The 18,050-nt window shown below is 45.5% G+C and overlaps 1 protein-coding gene across 4 annotated transcripts in view; it reads left to right on the top strand.

Moving 5' to 3' along the window:
- The window catches only part of PEX5L (peroxisomal biogenesis factor 5 like), a 307,015-nt gene that overhangs the window by 173,981 nt on the left and 114,984 nt on the right, over window positions 1-18,050 (top strand). The gene's annotated exons all lie outside the window — the stretch shown is intronic.

Raw genomic sequence — 18,050 nt, 5'->3', positions numbered from 1 at the left:
TGCCTCTCTCTGAGGATAAGCCTGCTGAATTTGGTGTTAGGTTTAGGACAGCAGAAAAAGAACACAGAACCGTGATGAGGGAACGGCAGTAATCCCATCAGGACTGTGCAGGAGTTTCTACTGATAATCCAGGATGATCCAAGCAGTCGTTTGCTGAGATTGTTACCTCTCTTTCTGTCATACCAGGGGCAGGTAAATTGAAATGGAGAGGTGAGGGGGGGAGGCTAGAGGGAGGCAGTAGCAGTTGCATAGATCCTGGGAAGAAGATCATTGCCGCTCAGTTTATGTGGTCCTCTTGGGGTGATTGCAGACTGGCACTTTGAAACTGACCCCAAAAATCCTTCCAAACAGCAACATCTGCCGCCTGTCCCCACCCTGTCCTCCAGCCTCCGGAGAGCAGCTCAAAAAGCTACCACTTTGGAAGTGGTAGCAAATTTTTAAGCCGTACGCCAGTCGCCTCCTCTCCGTCTGAAGCAGCAGGGTGCAAGCGAAGTGTTCCGGCTTGTGAAACCACCACGGCACCCCAAGCCACTTCCGGCTCCCCCCCCCCCCTCTTTAAAACTGTCTGGAACATATGAAGCTTCCCTATACTGAATGAAACCCTTGCTCCATCAAGGTCAGCGTTGCCTACTCCAGGATCTGACGCAGAAGTTCTTCACCTCACCTACTGCTTGGTCTGTTCAACTGGAGTTTCCTTCCCATCCAGGAAGTGGGGAGGAGGCAGTGCCGCAGCCGCCCTTTCAGACTTCATGGTCCTTCTCACTGCTGCTGACCTGCCCTGGCACTGACAGTGAGCACGCTGCACGGTTTTACCTGCCCAGTTGATCGATGATGGGCGCCTTTAGATAACCCAGGAGCATGGCGTTTGACCACCCATTGCTGGACATTGAAATAGACCTAGGGGGGAGGAGGTGGCGCGGGGGGGAGCACAGCAGTGCCATGCGCCCTAGGGCCGGTCCTGCAGCTGCGTAGTGGTGACTCTGTAGGGTTTCTATGGCAAGGGACATTCATAGGTGGTTTGCCATTGCTTCCCTCTTTATAGCAACCCTGGACTTCCTTGTTGGTCTCCCATCCAAATACTTGCTAGGACCAACCCTGCTTAGCTTCTGAGATCTGATGAGATAAGGCCATCTGATTCATACACTGATTTATTTGTGCACAAATCATGTTGGAAAATACTTGCGTTTTACAGCCAATTTTCAGGGCACAGGAAAGAAAATGGAGAGAAAATAAAGAATTGTGGCTTTGAGAAGAAACGAACTTGAAATCGATTTGGGGGTAGAAACAGCAGAGATGAGTAGTTTAAAAGATCTCTAATGAGCAGTACTTTAAGAAGAAGGGTTGTAATGGAGGACAGAGGCCTATGAAAAATAGCTTACTCACCACTAATGATCTTATACCTGAAATATGTAGCCCCAGGGAGTGCTGAGTATGTTCTAGGTGCCCTCTGCATTCATGCCCTGGCTGATATCTGTCATGAACTCTGTACCACAGAGAACCCTCCAGAGTTAAAAGACAAACCTTCCTTGGCAGACAAGTGAAAATGGGAAGAGTTCTTTGTGGGTAGAAAGTTTGAAAAGCATTGACCTGACTTTCCGGGCTGTCAACACTTTCCCAGTGAACAGCAGTGCCAAGAAACCCATTAAAGCCAGGGGAAAGTATGCTTGATCTCTGAGAACTGGATAAGACAAAAGTGGGTTTTTTTAAAAAAAAAGGAGTATGAAATTTCTCACTCTGAGAGTTCCGCTTTCTTGAATAGCTTTCCAGTTTAAAGACCATCTGAGATGAATGAAAGAGAGCCAAATACTGTATACATGAAATACATATCTTGTGGTTAGAAAGACAGACATGAATTTGTTGACAGCCAGGGTCTCAGGGCTAATTGTGAATCTTTAGCCTGGATCTGGTATCAATTTAAGCCTATCTGGTAGAATGTCGGTATCATATTGTTGCCTTGTATCTTAGCAGTTAAAAGGACACAATACATTATTGAACAGGCTTAAATGAGCACAGACCAGGTTTCTTTTTAAATGTTAATGTAATCCATGCTATTGTGTTTGTGAAGGTTATGAAAATGAAATCGGAGGGGTTAATGCTGAATCTGTTTCTCGTTTTGCTGTTGTGACAGCTTTTCATGGAACTATATTCGCTCCCCCCATCATATGTGTTTGGCATTTAGATCTTGCAGATTAGCAACATCGCGGAGAACTTTACTTTTGCAATATTCAAATTTCATGTAAATTTGATTAATTAAACAGTTAACTGCTGACAGATCCTATGATTCGTAACTAGAAAAAGTAATTAACAACAAGAAACAACCTTTAATTAATTCGCAGTCATATTAATAACCTTTCAGATTTTTTAAAAGAACACCTTCTGGAGGGTTCCTTTTTCTCCTAAATGTGTGAAAATGTTACTTGAACAAGATTGAATCGGTTCCAATATTGCCATTAAAGGCTAGATATATGTTTGGTGCTTCATTACTTGTTACCAGATATTTCAGCCAGAGTAGAGCATGACCCACTTAGCCACACTGTGTCAAGAAACTTCCTGGTATCCAGATTGATTGGGCTGTCACACACACAGCTGTGCGTACTCTGCTTTTCTAAAAAAAAAAAAAAAACTGCCTGAATGAAGGAAATGTAGAGTCTTTCCTCAAAGTAGATGTGCAAAATGCTAGTACGGTGGTTTTCAAACATGGCTGATAAGCGGGGCTTTTTTTTGTAGCAGGAGCTCCTGTGCCTATTAGGCCACACACCCCTGATGTAGCCAATCCTCTTGGAGCTTGCAGTAGGCCCTGTACTAAGAGCCCTGTAGGCTCTTAGAGGATTGGCTGCATCAGGGATGTGTGGCCTAATATGCAAAGGAGTTCCTGCTCCAAAAAAAAAAGCCCCACTGATAAGATCGGGAGCCCAGAGTAGACTGAGAAAATGGCTCTATTTTTGAGCTAAATTTGAGTCCTGAGACACCTTACAGACCACCTCATTTGGGGGGCTTGAAAGTCAAAGCTCCCTTTGTCAGATCTGAATTTTTTCTCCCTGGTGGAGGCTACTACTTCTCACTGAAACCCACTGGGAACCAGTGTGATCTAGGGCTACCACCTTCAAGCTATGCTTATTTTAGTTATTACTCAGTTACTTATGCATCTTCCCAGGGCTTTTTTGTAGAAAAAACCCAGCAGGAACTCATTTGCATACCCCCTGCCATCACCATTCTTTCACACAGGGCTTTTTTTTGGTAGAAAAAGCCCAGCAGGAACTCATTTGCATATTAGGTCGCACCCCTTGTAGTGCCAAGGTTACGTTTTAGTGACTAAGTTCTGCAGAATTTCTCACCTTCTGTTGTACGTCCCAGGGTGGAACCACCAGCTGCAAGAAATTGCAAGGGTGAAATCACCAGCCTTGATTGCCGATTAGAGGCTGGTGGGCTTGTAAAAGAGATTTTTCCTCCTAGTTTTAATCTTCTGGGCTACTTGCTTAGGTATGGAGCCACGGTGACCTGAGGGTCAGTAAGGGTATTCTTGGGAACCCTGGTAGATTGGCCAGACCGTCTCAGAAGGGAGTGCCTGTGGAACTCTGAACCTTTTCGTTCTCTACAATTGGCCTGAGGGTCAAAGTAACGAGACAGCTTTTAAAGCTTTTTGTTTATTTTGATACATGGTGTTGGGAAAATACCTGTACTGTCAGAGTAAATTTTTGTTTAACCTTTTGTTTGGTGTCAGCGGCTTGCAAAGGGACCAGTGCCTTTCGGCCCTACTCAGAAGAAGGTGCGAATGCCATAAGCATCTCTTTGGTTATCTGGATTGTTGATCCTTCAGGGGGATTGGGCTCTGCTAAAATACCAGTCTGGTGGCAGCAACCTTAGGGGAAGGTGGAAGAGCTTTGTCTCCCCCTTGATATTAGACTAAAAGTATCCTGGTAGTAAGTTCCTAGACTGGCCTCCTCACAGGGGGCTGGGAGGTGGCTAGAGGGTCTACTGGGCACCACATCCCTGACAGGAAGCTGGCCAGAACTGTGTTCCTGCTCAAAAAAACCCCCTTGTCTTGACTCTTACTAGCCCTTCCTTGCAACTGACTCCTCCCACCTGTATGTAATGGTTGTGGAAGTGTGTTTCCCAGTATCTGAAGAAGTGTGCATCCACGTAAAAGCTGATTCCCAGAATTAAACCTGTTGGTTTAACAGACTCACACTTTGTTCTAACGTGGAACGAAGTGAGAGTCTAGGGCTGGATGTGAGCAGCATGATGGTAAATTATATGGGCCAGGCCCGAATAGAGATGTGGAGGAACTACAACCCAGTTGCAGAGCATGTGCATACCATAAATTAAGAACATAAGAAAAGTTCTGCTGGATCAGACCAGTCATCCATCTAGTCCAGCACCTTGTCTCACACAGGGGCCAGCCAATTCCTTATTTCAAGATGAAGTGGGAGAAAGGCCCTCTGGTTTAACTGTGACATTTGGGTATTTGTGAAGCCCTCATCCCAAAATTTCCAAGCCCAAGGCAGCGGTGACCGAAAGTTCAGGAAGCCTGCGTGGGGTTAGGGAAGCAGTGCCAGTCGCAAAAGTCCATTTAAATAACATTCAGTACAAACATGGTGTTGTAGAAAGTCATGTGTAGTAGGTGGAGGGAAGGAGGAGGCGATGCTAATGGTTTGTGACATTGACAAAAGAACTAGAACATACCTTTTTGGGGAACAGTTGACCCCCTCCCCCAGCTCAGAACTCAAAAGAAAGCCAACAAGCTCAGAAGTCTGAACCCTACGTAGTTAGGTAATTTTATATGCAACAGAGCGTTGAGTTATTTTTTGCTGAGAGAGACAAGCGGTTTTATTGTCTCCAGCTTCAAATTAATATTCGGTTGCGGTAGCTTAATTAAACTCTCATTAAGTAGCACCATATTTCTTGCAAGTACTGAGTATTGGACTGAATTTAATTGTGAACTGTTAGATACAAACACCAGCTGCTTAAAAAAAAAAAGCCCTCTCCCCCCCCCCCCATGGTTGAATCCTACAGGAATGATTGACATCAGGAATGAGCAGAATGTGGTGGATCCACTTGGTGGATTGCTAGAAAATTCCTGGCAGGGCACCTGGTTTCTGTTTGTTGCTCTTGGGGGAAGAAACCAAAGCAGTACTTGGTGGATCTTATTCTCTGCCATCAAGGTGCTTCTCAAGTTCCTAACTAAGCATACATGCGTGTCATATGCCGTTAAGTTGCTTCTGATGTATGGCGACTAGGGTTGCCATCCCCCAGGTGGGGCCTGTAGATAGCCTGCTTTCACAACTGATCTCCAGCTGGCAGAGGTCAGCTCCCCTGAAGAAAATGGCTGCCTTGGAGGGTAGACTCTATGCCATGGGATTGTACCATGCTGAGGCCCCTTCCCTCCCCAAACCCCACCCTCTCCTGGATCCACCCCCCACCCCCCAGTCTCCAGCTATTTTCCAACACAGACCTGGCAACCCTAATGGAGACCCTAGAAGAAGAAGAAGAAGAAGAAGAAGAAGAAGAAGAAGAAGAGAGAAGGGACTGGATTTATATCCTGCTCTTCACTCAGAGTGGCTTACTTCTGCCTTCCCTTCTTCTCCCCACAACAAACTCCTTGTGACTGTGAGGTAGGTGGGGCCGAGAGTGCTCTGAGAGAACTGCTCTTGAGAGAACAGTGCTGTGAGAACTGTGACTGACCTGAGGTCACTCAGCAACTGCATGTGGAGGAGTGGAGAGTCAAACCCTGCTTTCCAGATTAGAGTCTGCTGCTTTTAACCACCACACCGAACTGGCCCTAAGAATTAATGACTTCCAGAAAATTCTATTGTTAACAATCTTGCTCAGGTCTTGCAAACTGAGGGCTGCGGCTTCCTTGACTGAGTCCATCCATCTCCTGTTGGGTCTTCCTGTTTTCCTGTTGCCTTCAACTTTTCCTAGCATCATTTTCTTTTCCGGTGGGTCTTGTATTTTTGTTTCCTCGGACAAAGGTTGCCAGAGACCCCTGGTGAAAGTGGAGATCCCCCGCTCCCAGGCTTCACCTCCCCGCCACTGATCAGCTGGCTGGCGGGGGTGGGGGAGAACTCACTCAGAAAAAGACATCATCAGTTCCAGGACACCGGAGGTGACACTTTTGTATTTGGGCAAAAACTCTAGGGTAGAAGCCAAACTTACCATAAAGTTTTTGCCCAAATACCAGAGTGTCACTCTGGCATCCGGGAAGTGATGTTATCACTTCCGGGTCTTGTGGGCAGTATCACAGACACGTCACTTAGTAGGCTGGGCTTCGCTACTGCTCCCAGTGAGTTTCCACCCCCACCAGCAGTCAGGAGGGACCTGGCCACTCCATCTTAAGCATACATACTTGGGTGTGTTCATTTCAGATTAGTTCATTTTAGGATGTAACTGTGAAGAGATCCTAAGGATGCCACAAAAAGGTAAAAGGTAGTCCCCTGTGCAAGCACCAGTCATTTCCAACTCTGGGGTGATGTCGCATCATGACATTTTCATGGCAGTCTTTTTATAGGGTGGTTTGCCCTTGTCTTCCCCAGTCATCTGCACTTTCCTGCCAGCAAGCTGGGTACTCATTTTACCGACCCTGGAAGGATGGAAGACTGAGTCAACCTTGAGCCGGCTACCTGAACCAGCTTCTGCTGGGATCGAACTCAGGTTGTGAGCGGAGCTTGCAATACTGCAGCTTACCACTCTGCACCATGGGGCTCATCCATGGATACCATATTACTTTGCAAATTTAAAAGACATAGGGGATTATGACATTTTTAGAAAAAAATAAACTCTAAAAGATTGAAGTCGATCAGTTGTTTTCCCGCAGACTTCCCCTTACAAAGCAGTTAACTAATAGCAGTGTTTAGTGTAATAGTTAAACAAGTCTGTCATTATGTTTGTAGCTTGTGGTCATTGCACTCATAATACCCTTCCTACATGAGTGTGTGGGGAATGGCTTCTGTAGTGACAGAACATTCACCGGTGTGTTTTCATACCTGGTACGCACATTTTGGCTGCAATCACGCACACTAAATATTGCACTTTCAGTCCACTTTCCAACTGGATTTTGCCAGTTCACACAGTAAAATGGATTGAAAGTGCATTATTTAGTGCGTGTGATCGCAGCCTTAATGTACAAATGGGGCAATTCTAAGTGGGCCTACTTGGATGTAAAGCCGATTTTATTTAGCAGGACTTACTCCCAGGAAAAGCTTCTTGGGGTTCCAGCTGTGTAGGGGGAAATGTATTATCTGAAACTGCCCTCATTGGGGAGGTATGGTTGCCAGCCTCCAGGCTGGATCTTCCCAAATTACAATTGATCTGACTATAGAAATCAGTTCCTCTGAAGAAAATGGCTGCTTTGGAGGGTGGAGGATAGGGTTAGACCCTGCTGGTTGAGAGCCAGTTTGGTGCACTGGTTACGTGTGCAGACTCTTATCTGGGAGAACCGGGTTTGATTCCCCACTCCTCCACCTGCACCTGCTGGTATGACCTTGGGTCAGTCATAACTCAGAGTTGTTCCTCTCAAGAGCAGTTCTCTCAGAGCTCTCTCAGCCCCACCTACCTCACAGTCACAGGGTGTCTGTTGTGGGGAGGGGAAGGGAAAGGAGATTGTAAGCCGCTCAGAGACTTCTTTGGGTTGTGAAAGGTGGGATATAAATCCAGTCTCCTCCTCACCCTACCAACCCCAGGCTCCACCTCAGAATCTCTACAAATTTCACAACTGGAATCAACAACCTTAAGTAGAAGTAGTGCAGGAATTTGCAGTGGAAGTCCGTGCAGGTTGCTTTTGGAGAAATGTGTTTTGGAGCCTGAAAGGTTATGCTCCTGCTCTTCTGTATAAAATATCAGACAGTGCTTCCAAGCTGACTTTTCACATTGGTTGGCTCTGTGTGATACGCCCCTGCAGACAGAGAGATGTACCCGTGATGCAGAATATTGTGCCTGTAGGTTTATATCTTTCTTTGTGACATAAATGGATTCACGGTAATAATAGTCTTAATACAGCACTTTCAGTCTTCAAAGAACATCACATACATTATCTTATTGTAATCCTTAAAAAGAGTTCTTAAGGATCTTAAGACCTGTATTCTTATTTCTGTATTGTCAGCAGGGGCTGCAAGGAGAGGATAGTAGCTTCCCTAAGGCCACCTAGTGAATTGGTGACAAAAGGGAGATTTGAGGACCTCCTAGAGTTCAGCTCATTTGCTTAGTCTCTACAGAACACCCCACAAAATGGCTTTTACAGTAAGTTAAGAACCACAAAACAGTAATGTCAGAAGAGGGGAGGTTATCCCCAAGCAACTGGTAAATAAATCAATAGAAACAAGACAAATATCAGCCAACTTCAGTTGCAGAGGAGTAAGAAAAATTGCACAATCAAAGTTCAAAGAGTGGCAATGAAGTCAACTAGTAGCAAAAGCCCTCTAGAACAAAATAGCTTTGCCTGCCATTTAGAAAAACAGCAAGATGGTATCGTGTGTGTCTCCCTTCAGAGGTCATTCCACAACTTCAGTGCTCCGACTGAAGATGCCTTCTGCTATTTTACAAGTCACAACCTTCTGAACTTACAACAATTGGCCTGGAAGTTGGCAACCTCTATATATCTCTTGGCGTTACATACCAAAAACAGGCGGTTCTTGAAATAATCTAGTTCTAGATTTTTAGGTAAGAGCCCCATGGCGCAGAGTGGTAAAGCTGCAGTACTATTGCAGTCCTAAGCTCTGTTCATGACCTGAGTTCAATCCCAGCGGAAGCTGGGTTCAGGTAGCCGGCTCAAGGTTGACTCAGCCTTCCATCCTTCTGAGGTCAGTAAAATGAGTACCCAGCTTGCTGGGGGGAAGTGAAGATGACTGGGGAAGGCAGTGGCAAACCACTGCGTAAAAAGTCTGCTGTGAAAACGTGAAAGCAACGTCACCCCAGAGTCAGAAATGACTGGTGCTTGCACAGGGGCCCACCTTTACTTTTATCTTTTAGATTTCTAGGTATTTAAAGCAGGACTGGCATTTTGAACTTGGTTTGGAAGCCAACGATGCTTTTTCAAGATGGTGGTTACATGCTTTTTTGATCAATATGCTATGGGCATAAGAACATATGAACATAAGAGAAGCCATGTTGGATCAGGCCAGTGGCCCATCCAGTCCAACACTCTGTGTCACACAGTGGCCAAAAAAATTATATATATATATAAAAACACACACACTGTGGCCAATAGCTACTGATGGACCTCTGCTCCATATTTTTATCTAACCCCCTCTTGAAGCTGGCTATGCTTGTAGCCGCCACCACCTCCTGTGGCATTTTTTGCAGCCTGTTATGTAGAAATGTGTTGGGAAACATCTATCATCTATATCGTCCCTTCCACCCACCCACCCATCCATCCGTCTCTCTGTCTGTCCGTCATATCCCTACTTGAATGCCTCTCTGAATGGGGAAGGAGCATCACTGGAGAACAAAAAATCCTCGGAGAAAATATGCAAGGCTTCCTTTAGGGTTAGGTCACACCTCCTCAATTACACTTAAGCAATAGGGGATTTCAAAAGTATTGCATTTCAGGAGACAATCGAAAATATGAGAATTCTCTCGGTGAGGATAAATCTATGCTTTCGCTCATACAGGTTGTCATCACCAGTTGCTAGAGTGATCACGCGATGGCTGTGCATGTATGAACCAACTTTAAAGTGGATGAAATGCGATCTATCGGAATATTTAGTCTTGGGATGTGTTAAATATTTGTTGTACTTCTGGTAAGAAAACGGTGGCTGTTTTGCAAAGGGGCTTCCATTTAGGCATAGACTTAACATTAAACTGCATTAATGCTTCACACAGCAGGTGGGGGCGAAGTGGGGGCACCCACCAGCCTCGTCTCCATACATTTGATATGATGCTTAACAAGATGCCAACTCGTGATCTTTATGACGAATAGGAACCCTGTTGGTGCATGTGGGTATATGCACAGATGCAGGTGGGTGCGCATTCAAATGCACCATTTAGTTATTTTTTAAAAGTTTGTTATTAAGAAAAGTGTATTTACAATATAAATCAGAAATAGAATAAATACAGCTATTTGAATCATGTTAAGGAGAAAGCACCATAAATATTGTCCCCCATGTTATTACACAGCTATGTAGCATTCACAAATAGTTGCCAGGGTTGTGGGAAGAGGGGAAATTATTTGGTACAGCTTTTTGTATCCCTTGAGCACATACATTATTCTTTTACCATTACAGCTATTTTCTGTTTTGAGCAACCAACCTCTCAGTGTTGGAGAGCTGGTCTGGTGCCAGTTTTTGGCTATTAAAATTGTAGGAGTTGTTAAATCAACCTGTCATGTTCTTACTCTATTGTACTTTCAAAAAGAAAAGACCTGCACAATATAACCAATGAATCAGCTGTACAGTATAATTAACACTTTTATGTATTCAATATGTAAACTTTTCTTCAAAAAGTTCACATTTTGAGGCCATTCTACCAAATATGTATCAAACTGGCCTTTTGTCTATGAACATCTCCAACATTTATCATGAGTACTTTGATGGATTTCATTTAACTTGTAATATGCTAGTGGGGAAAGTAGATTGCATGGTATAGCCCAGGGGTGGCCAAACTGTGGCTCTTTCATGCATATTGGGTGGCTCTTGAATCCCTACCACCCCGTCAGCTGGCTTGGAGAAGGCATTTGTCTCTTTAAATCAATTCATCAAGCCAAACCGGCTGACAGCTTGGAGAATGCATTTAAAGTTGCTTTCTTTCCACCTCTCCCTCCCTCCCCATCCCCCATCTTCCTTCCTTCCTTCCTTCCTTCCTTCCTTCCTTCCTTCCTTCCTTCCTTCCTTCCTTCCTTCCTTCCTTCCTTCCTTCCTCCCTCCCTCCCTCCCTCCCTCCCTCCCTCCCTCCCTTAAACATCTGATGTTCATACCTTGCAGCTCTCAAACATCTGGCATTTATTCTGTGAAGCTCTTACGTTAAACAAATGTGGCCACCCCTGGTATAGCCCAGTCTTGTCAGATCTAGGAAGCTTAGCAGGGTTGGTACTTGGAAGGGAGACCACCAAAGAAGACTCTGTAGAGGAAGGCAATGGCAGGCCACCTCTGCTTCTCACTTGCTTCGCAAACCCCTTGCTGGGGTCACCGTATGTTTGTTGCAACTTGATAGCACTTATGTATGTAGTATACTAATGGCATAACTCTTTAAGGCAGGGCTGGCCACATCCCGTACTTGGATGGGAGACCACCAAGGAAGACTGAAGTTGCTATGCAGAAGGCAATGGCCTGGGGTTTTCTTGTAGCAGGCACTCCTTTGCTTATTAGGCCACACACCCCTGATGTAGCTGGTCCTCTTGGAGTTTACAGTAGGCCCTGTACTAAGAGCCCTGTAAGCTCTTGGAGGATTGGCTACATCAGGGGTGCGTGGCCTAATACGCAAAGGAGTTTCTGCTACAAAAAAAGCCATGCCAATGGCAATCCACCTCTGCCCATCTTTTGTCTGCAACACCCTGTGGATGGGGTTACCATGGCTCAGCTGTGACTTGATGGCACACAATTATCATATTGCTGTAACCATTTGTCAGGACTGCAGGTGCACCGTTGCCATCCAGTCTTTAAAATTGGGGTGGGAGGACCACAATTCTGAAGCCCATCTGTGCTTTGACTTAACTAGTTCGGAGAAGGTGCAGATAGATAGCATTTGAGGCCTCATAACAAACATATGAACATATGAAGCTGCCTTATACTGAATCAGACGTTTGGTCCATCAAAGTCAGTATTGTCTTCTCAGACTGGCAGCGGCTCTCCAGGGTCTCAAGCTGAGGCTTTTCACACCTATTTGCCTGGACCCTTTGTTTTGGAGATGCCAGGGCTTGAACCTGGGACCTTCTGCTTCCCAAGCAGATGCTCTACCACTAAGCCACCGTCCCTCCCCATAAGTCCACCCCCCCACCCCAGGCCCCCACCCCCAGCAGAACCCTCTAACCCCAAATAAGCTACCCAGTACCCACCCACCCAAATCTGGATAAGTAAAGGGACTCTGAGTCTTAAAAAGTCCTTTTACTTACTAAAATAAAAACAAGAACCCCAAGACTGTCTTACCTTAGATGTCTTCTCTTCTCCAGGCAGGTCAGGCAAGGCTGAGAGAGAGCAGCAGCAGCAGCTGAGGCCAAGGGCCAGCGCAGCACAATCTCTCTCACACCAACACAGCAGCAATGGAATGGAACAAAGACCCTCATTGTTCCGAAGTGAGCAGCATGATACCTTCTTATAATCACGGCTGCTTCACACTTTTCTTTCATAGCTGCTTCCTTCTTTCCGGTGCTATTCTAGAATAATTCCGTACAGAGAAGACCTTGTATAGCTAAAGTTTTGTTTAGCTCTCAGGAGAAATCTCAGTTCTAAAGAAGACCATTTTACTCTTTCTATCTTTATATAGAGAGAATTCACTTTATATACAGAGAATTCACTGCCACAGGAGGTGGTGACAGCTACAAGCAAAGCCAGCTTCAAGAGGGGATTGGATAGACATATGGAGCAAAGGTCCATCAGTGGCTATTAGCCACAGGGTCTTGATAGAACTCTCTGTCTGGGGCAGTGATGCTCTGTATTCTTGGTGCTTTGGGGGCAACAGTGGGAGGGCTTCTAGTGTCCTGGCCCCACTGATGGACCTCCTGATGGCACCTGGGTTTTTTTGGCCACTGTGTGACACAGAGTGTTGGACTGGATGGGCCATTGGCCTGATCCAACACGGCTTCACTTATGTCCTTATAGATGTGTGTGTTTGTAAAGTGCCGTCAAGTTGCAGCTGACTTACGCCAACCCCACAGGGTATTCAAGGCAAGGGACAGAGGTGATTTGCCATTTCCTACTTTTGCATACTGATCCTGGGCTTTCTTGGTGGCTTCAAATACTAACCAGGGCTGACCCTGCTTAGCTTCCAAGATCTGACGAGATCTGACTAGCTTTGACACCCGGGTCAGGGCATCTCTGTATCAGTGTTCCCTCTAAGCTGAGTTAGTGTGAGCCTAGCTCAGAATTTTTTAGCCTCCAGCTCACACTTTTTTTGTCTCCGCTCAGGAAAAATGGCCCCAGGGCGAACTAATTTATTTCAGTAGCTTGTAATTTTAATGCCAGTAGCGAACTAAGTAGCATTTTTGCTCACAGCTTTTAGAGGGAGTTTTGCTTTGTATCTACCTGCCCTGTTTTTTCCCCATCCATCCTCCAAGGAGGTGAGAGTGGTCCACATGGTTCTTCCCTCCTCTGTTTTAGCTTCATAACACCCCTGTAAGGTAGAATAATCTGAGGAAGTCTGTTAATTGAGAGCCAGTTTGGTGTAATGGTTAAGTGTGCAGACTCTTATCTGGGAAAACCGAGTTTGATTCCCCACTTCTCCACTTACAGCCTTGGGTTAGCCATAGCTATCTCAGGAGTTGTCCTTGAAAGGGCAGCTGCTATGAGAGCCCTCTCAGCCCCACCCACCTCACAGGGTGTCTGTTGTGGGGGGAGAAGATATAGGAAATTGTAAACCACTCTGAGTCTCTGATCCAGACAGAAGGGCGGAGTATAAATCTTCTACCTCCTCCACGGCGCTCAGGACTTTTACCTGTATCTGCCTGTAAATCCAGCACTGAGATGCCCTGATGTTCTTGAAATTTTTCCAACGTTATGGCTTAGTCGCAGCAGTGATCCTTGTGGTGTGTTTCGTCAGATGAAAACTGGAATATTTGAAACAGCTCTCTGTGTTAAAAATCTGTTCTCTGGAAGCAGATCTTTTATTTGCCCTGCTTCTGTGTACAAGACATCCCAACCTCTCCTTTTGTAGCTCCGTTTGTGTGTTCTGCATGTTGATTTAAAAATTTGCACGTTGCAGACAGGATTTGCATTTGTCAAGCTCATCCACCCAAGATGCAGCATTTATTTTTTTTAAAAAAAACTCAAAAACTATTTCCCTTGTTTCACCAAGCAGTGATGATCTATTAATTATGAGGAGCTGGCAAGTGTAAAATAAGCCGATCTCAAGCAAAACACATCCTTTCTGGATGGCTAAGCTACAGAAACAGGTAGCAGGGAAACCTTCAGAAAAACATTGAACGTGGAGGAAGAAATAAACACAGTCAAGACCAAGCTTCCACTAGATATCGAAATGCATGTTTTAATAGCATCATAAAAAAGCTTACAGATTCCCAGTTGTGTTTCATTTTTCAAATGGTGATAAACTAATCCTGGATTTTGGGGACTAGTGACAGAGATACCATGGCTCAGTTCAAAGAAACCATGGTTTATTTAAACTCTACTTAATTTTGGCTGGCAGACAGCCGCTTGAATCTTGGTTTGCCATGATCAAATGCTGGTTTCATCATCTTCATTTGTTCCCGTTGCCTCCCCTGCAAAGGCCCAGCTAATATCCTGGCTTGTTTTGTAGCAAAGGGCAGTGCTGGGGAACGATGTAGGATTAAATGGGGAAGTCTGTATAGTTAATTAGCTAACACTCAATAGGAAACGTAAGGTAACCCGTTCCTGGAGACTCTACTTGTACAGTATGCATCTTAGGTTCCAACGGGTAGCCATGTTGGTCTGAAGCCGTAGAACAAAGTTTGAGTCCTGTGACACCTTTAAGACCAATGAAGTTTAATTCTGTTTTTAATCTTCTGTGTGCATGCACACAAAAGTTTATATCCAGAATTAAACTTTGTTGGTCTTAAAGGTGCCACTGGACTCTTAACTTTATTTAGTATGCATCTTGGCATAAATACACTAGTCACATTCACACCTATTTTTAGGGTATGCCTAAAAGTAATGATTCTTGAAGGAATCTTGAGGTCACAGTCCTATACTACAGTTAGTTAAAACTTCTTCATTTATGTGGCATTTAAGGAAGGAAATAAATTGTGTGCAGCATGATTTAATAGGAGTCTTGGACTACAGTCCTGTGTACAGCTAATGTACACACTCACCCCTTCGTGTTCGGATGTCTGAATAGTTAGCACTCCGAAAACAAATGTTTAAAGACTATTTGCCTATGGAGTTCTCTTGGGCAGCTAATGCAAGGTTAGCAGAACCTAGAAATAGAAGTACCTATTAGAAATGATCAATGAAGCATTACATCCTAAGGTACAACGTGCATATAAATAAAGAGTCTGCGGTGGTGGGATGAAATACATTCAGTCATGCTGTGTGGCTTCTGTTTTCTCTATTAGCATCAGGCCTTGAATTTAGCAGGAGCTCACAGGAGCACAGCCCCTGAACCTTTCTGATGGTTTCCCCTCTTCCTCCCCACCTACTTTGTCCATTGAATAGTAGATGCAGCTGCATAGCAATCCCTGGATTAGGAGAGCAGGCAGCCAGCCAGCCACCAGGGGCTTTGCCACACCCCCAGCAGCCCTCATTAACCCCTGGAGAAGCCCGTGCCACCCTTTCTCCACTTTTTATGTGATTTTGGGTGGTGGGTGGCTTCCTGGCCTTTTGACTGGGGGGGCACAGAAGGAGAGCCCCAGGTAAGCGAGGCCTTCTTGGGCTGGCTGGATCTCTAGCCAGCCCAAGCAGGCCTTGCTCACCCAGGACTCTCCCATCTTGCGTTGGGTTGCTTTTGGCTGGTGGGGGGGCAGAATATGCTAATGAGTTATGCTAATGAGCTCCACCACCTATTTTTCTACAAAACGACCCCTGATTAGCATTTCATAATTGTAATGGCTGGTCTAATGGCTGGTCTAGGCTAACCTAGTCTTGTCAGATCTTGGAAACTAAGCAGGGTTGGCCCTGGCAGCCTTTGGATGGGAGACCACCAAGAAGGTTCAGGGCCGCAATGGAGAGGCAGGCAATGGCAAGCCACCTCTGATCATTTCTTGCCTTGAAAACCTTATGGGTTCACCATAAGTCAGCTGTGACTTCACGGCAAAACAAATAAGGACTGGAGGGCATAGGCAATATAAAAACATCACAAGAGCCCTGCATGAGCAGACTAGAAGTCTATCTTGTCCAACACTGGCCAGACAGCTGTCTCTGGGAAACTCACAAATAGGGTTGCCAAGTCCAATTCAAGAAATATCTGGGGACTTTGGGGATGGAATCAGGAGACTTTGGGGGTGGAGGCAGGAGACATTAGGGGTGGAGCCAAGATCAAGACTGTGACAAGCATAATTGAACTCCAAAGGGAGTTCTGGCCATCACATTTAAAGGGACGGCACACTTTTTCAATTCCTTCCTTCCATAGGAAATAATGAAGGATAGGAGCACCTTCTTTTGGGGCACATAAAATTGGACACCCTGGTTCAATCTTTTTGAAACTTGGGGGGGGGGGGTTATTTTGGGGAGAGGCACTAGATACTATACTGAAAATTTGGTGCCTCTACCCCAAAAAACAGCTCCCCCAGAGCCCCAGATACCCGCAGATCAATTCTCCATGATTTTCTATGGGAATAAATCTCCATAGGGAATAATAGAGTTCCCAGCAGACATTTCCCTTCCCTCACCCCGCTTTCTGATGACCCTGAAGCGGGGGGAGGGTCTCCAAACCAGGGGATCCCCTGCCCCCACCTGGGGATTGGCAACTCTACTCACAAACAGGAAATGAAAGCATAAGCTCCTCAACCCCACCCCCCTTTTTTTATCCTAAACATTTAGTATGAAGCAGTATTCCATTTCTGATGTCCTTTTCAACTTTCATGGCTGGTGGACATTCATAAGAGCCCCCAATCCACGCAGTGGAGGCTGGTCTGTTAGGACAAAGAGAGCCAATTTGGTGTAGTGGTTAAGTGCGTGGACTCTTATCTGGGAGAACCGGTTTTGTTTCCCCACTCCTCCACTTGCACCTGCTGGAATGGCCTTGGGTCAGCCATAGCTCTGGCAGAGGTTGTCCTTGAAAGGCAGCTGCTGTGAGAGCCCTCTCAGCCCCACCCACCTCACAGGGTGTCAGTTGTGGGGGGAGAAGATATGGGAGATTGTAAGCCACTCTGAGTCTCTGATTCAGAGAGAAGGGCGGAGTATAAATCTGCAATTTTTCTTCTTCTTCAAATGGGGCAGGGGCCCCCCCACCAACTCTGTTGTGATGACTGGGGCAGTGTCCAAATAGGGTTTGGAATGCTGCCAGACAGGGCTTTTTTGTAGAAAAAAGCCCAGCAGGGACTCATTTGCATATTAGGCCACACCCCTGACATCGCCATTGTTTCACACAGGGCTTTTTTGTAGTAAAAGCTCAGTAGGAACTTGTTTGCATATTAGGCCACACTCACTGATGCCAAGCTGACTGGAACTATGCTCCTGTGCATTCCTGTTCAAAAAAAGCCCTGCTGCCAGGTGTTTTAAATGGCATATTGTTGGCACAAACCATTTGAATGACTTGGAGTCTTTCAGTGGGAGGTAATTGGTTACAGACAGAGAGCAACATGTACTTCCTGTGGCAGGGGTCCCCACGGTGGTACTTGGCAAGTGTTTTTTGAAAGTGGGCATAGCCAAGTGGGGCTACTACCTAGCAGAGCTTCTGATTCATACTGGGGACCCAGTTGGCTGTGTGGATTAAAATAAGATTGTTTCAGCACAAGCTGTCACCATAATGTTTATTTTATTCTTTTTCCCCAGTGAATTTTTTAAAAATTACTCTTCTTGTCCCCCGTATTAGAGCTGTGTGTGTGTGTTATCGCTGCCTCCCGCAGTGGTTATTTTATGGTTGGCTCCGCCTCCCTCGGTGGCCATTTTGTGGTTGTGCCCATCCCCTTGGGTTAGAATTCCCAAGGACCACTGGCTTATGCTATGCAATATACGGGCGACCTGTGCTATGTGATGTTATATACTGGGGATTTCTACAGGGGCAACCATCTGTTTGGTCCCATCTACGAAGGGATGCAGTTGCATAAAATACTCCAATGCTTTTAAAGGTGTATATCTGTGGAGCTGTTGATAGTCACACAAGGTCATTTTCAAGAGGAATTGATCATAAAATGCAAAGCAAGCGTGATCAGCTGGAAGTCACCTTGATGGATACATAACAGAGCTGTCACGTCTGTTAGAATACTCTCAGTCTGGTTTCCAAATGCAGGCTGGGGCAAAACATTAGGCAAATGTTTTCATATTTTACAAGCC

This window comes from Heteronotia binoei, chromosome 6 (genome assembly GCF_032191835.1).
Source record: "Heteronotia binoei isolate CCM8104 ecotype False Entrance Well chromosome 6, APGP_CSIRO_Hbin_v1, whole genome shotgun sequence".
NCBI lineage: Eukaryota > Metazoa > Chordata > Lepidosauria > Squamata > Gekkonidae > Heteronotia > Heteronotia binoei.
This window is presented reverse-complemented; position numbering and strand designations above follow the sequence as displayed.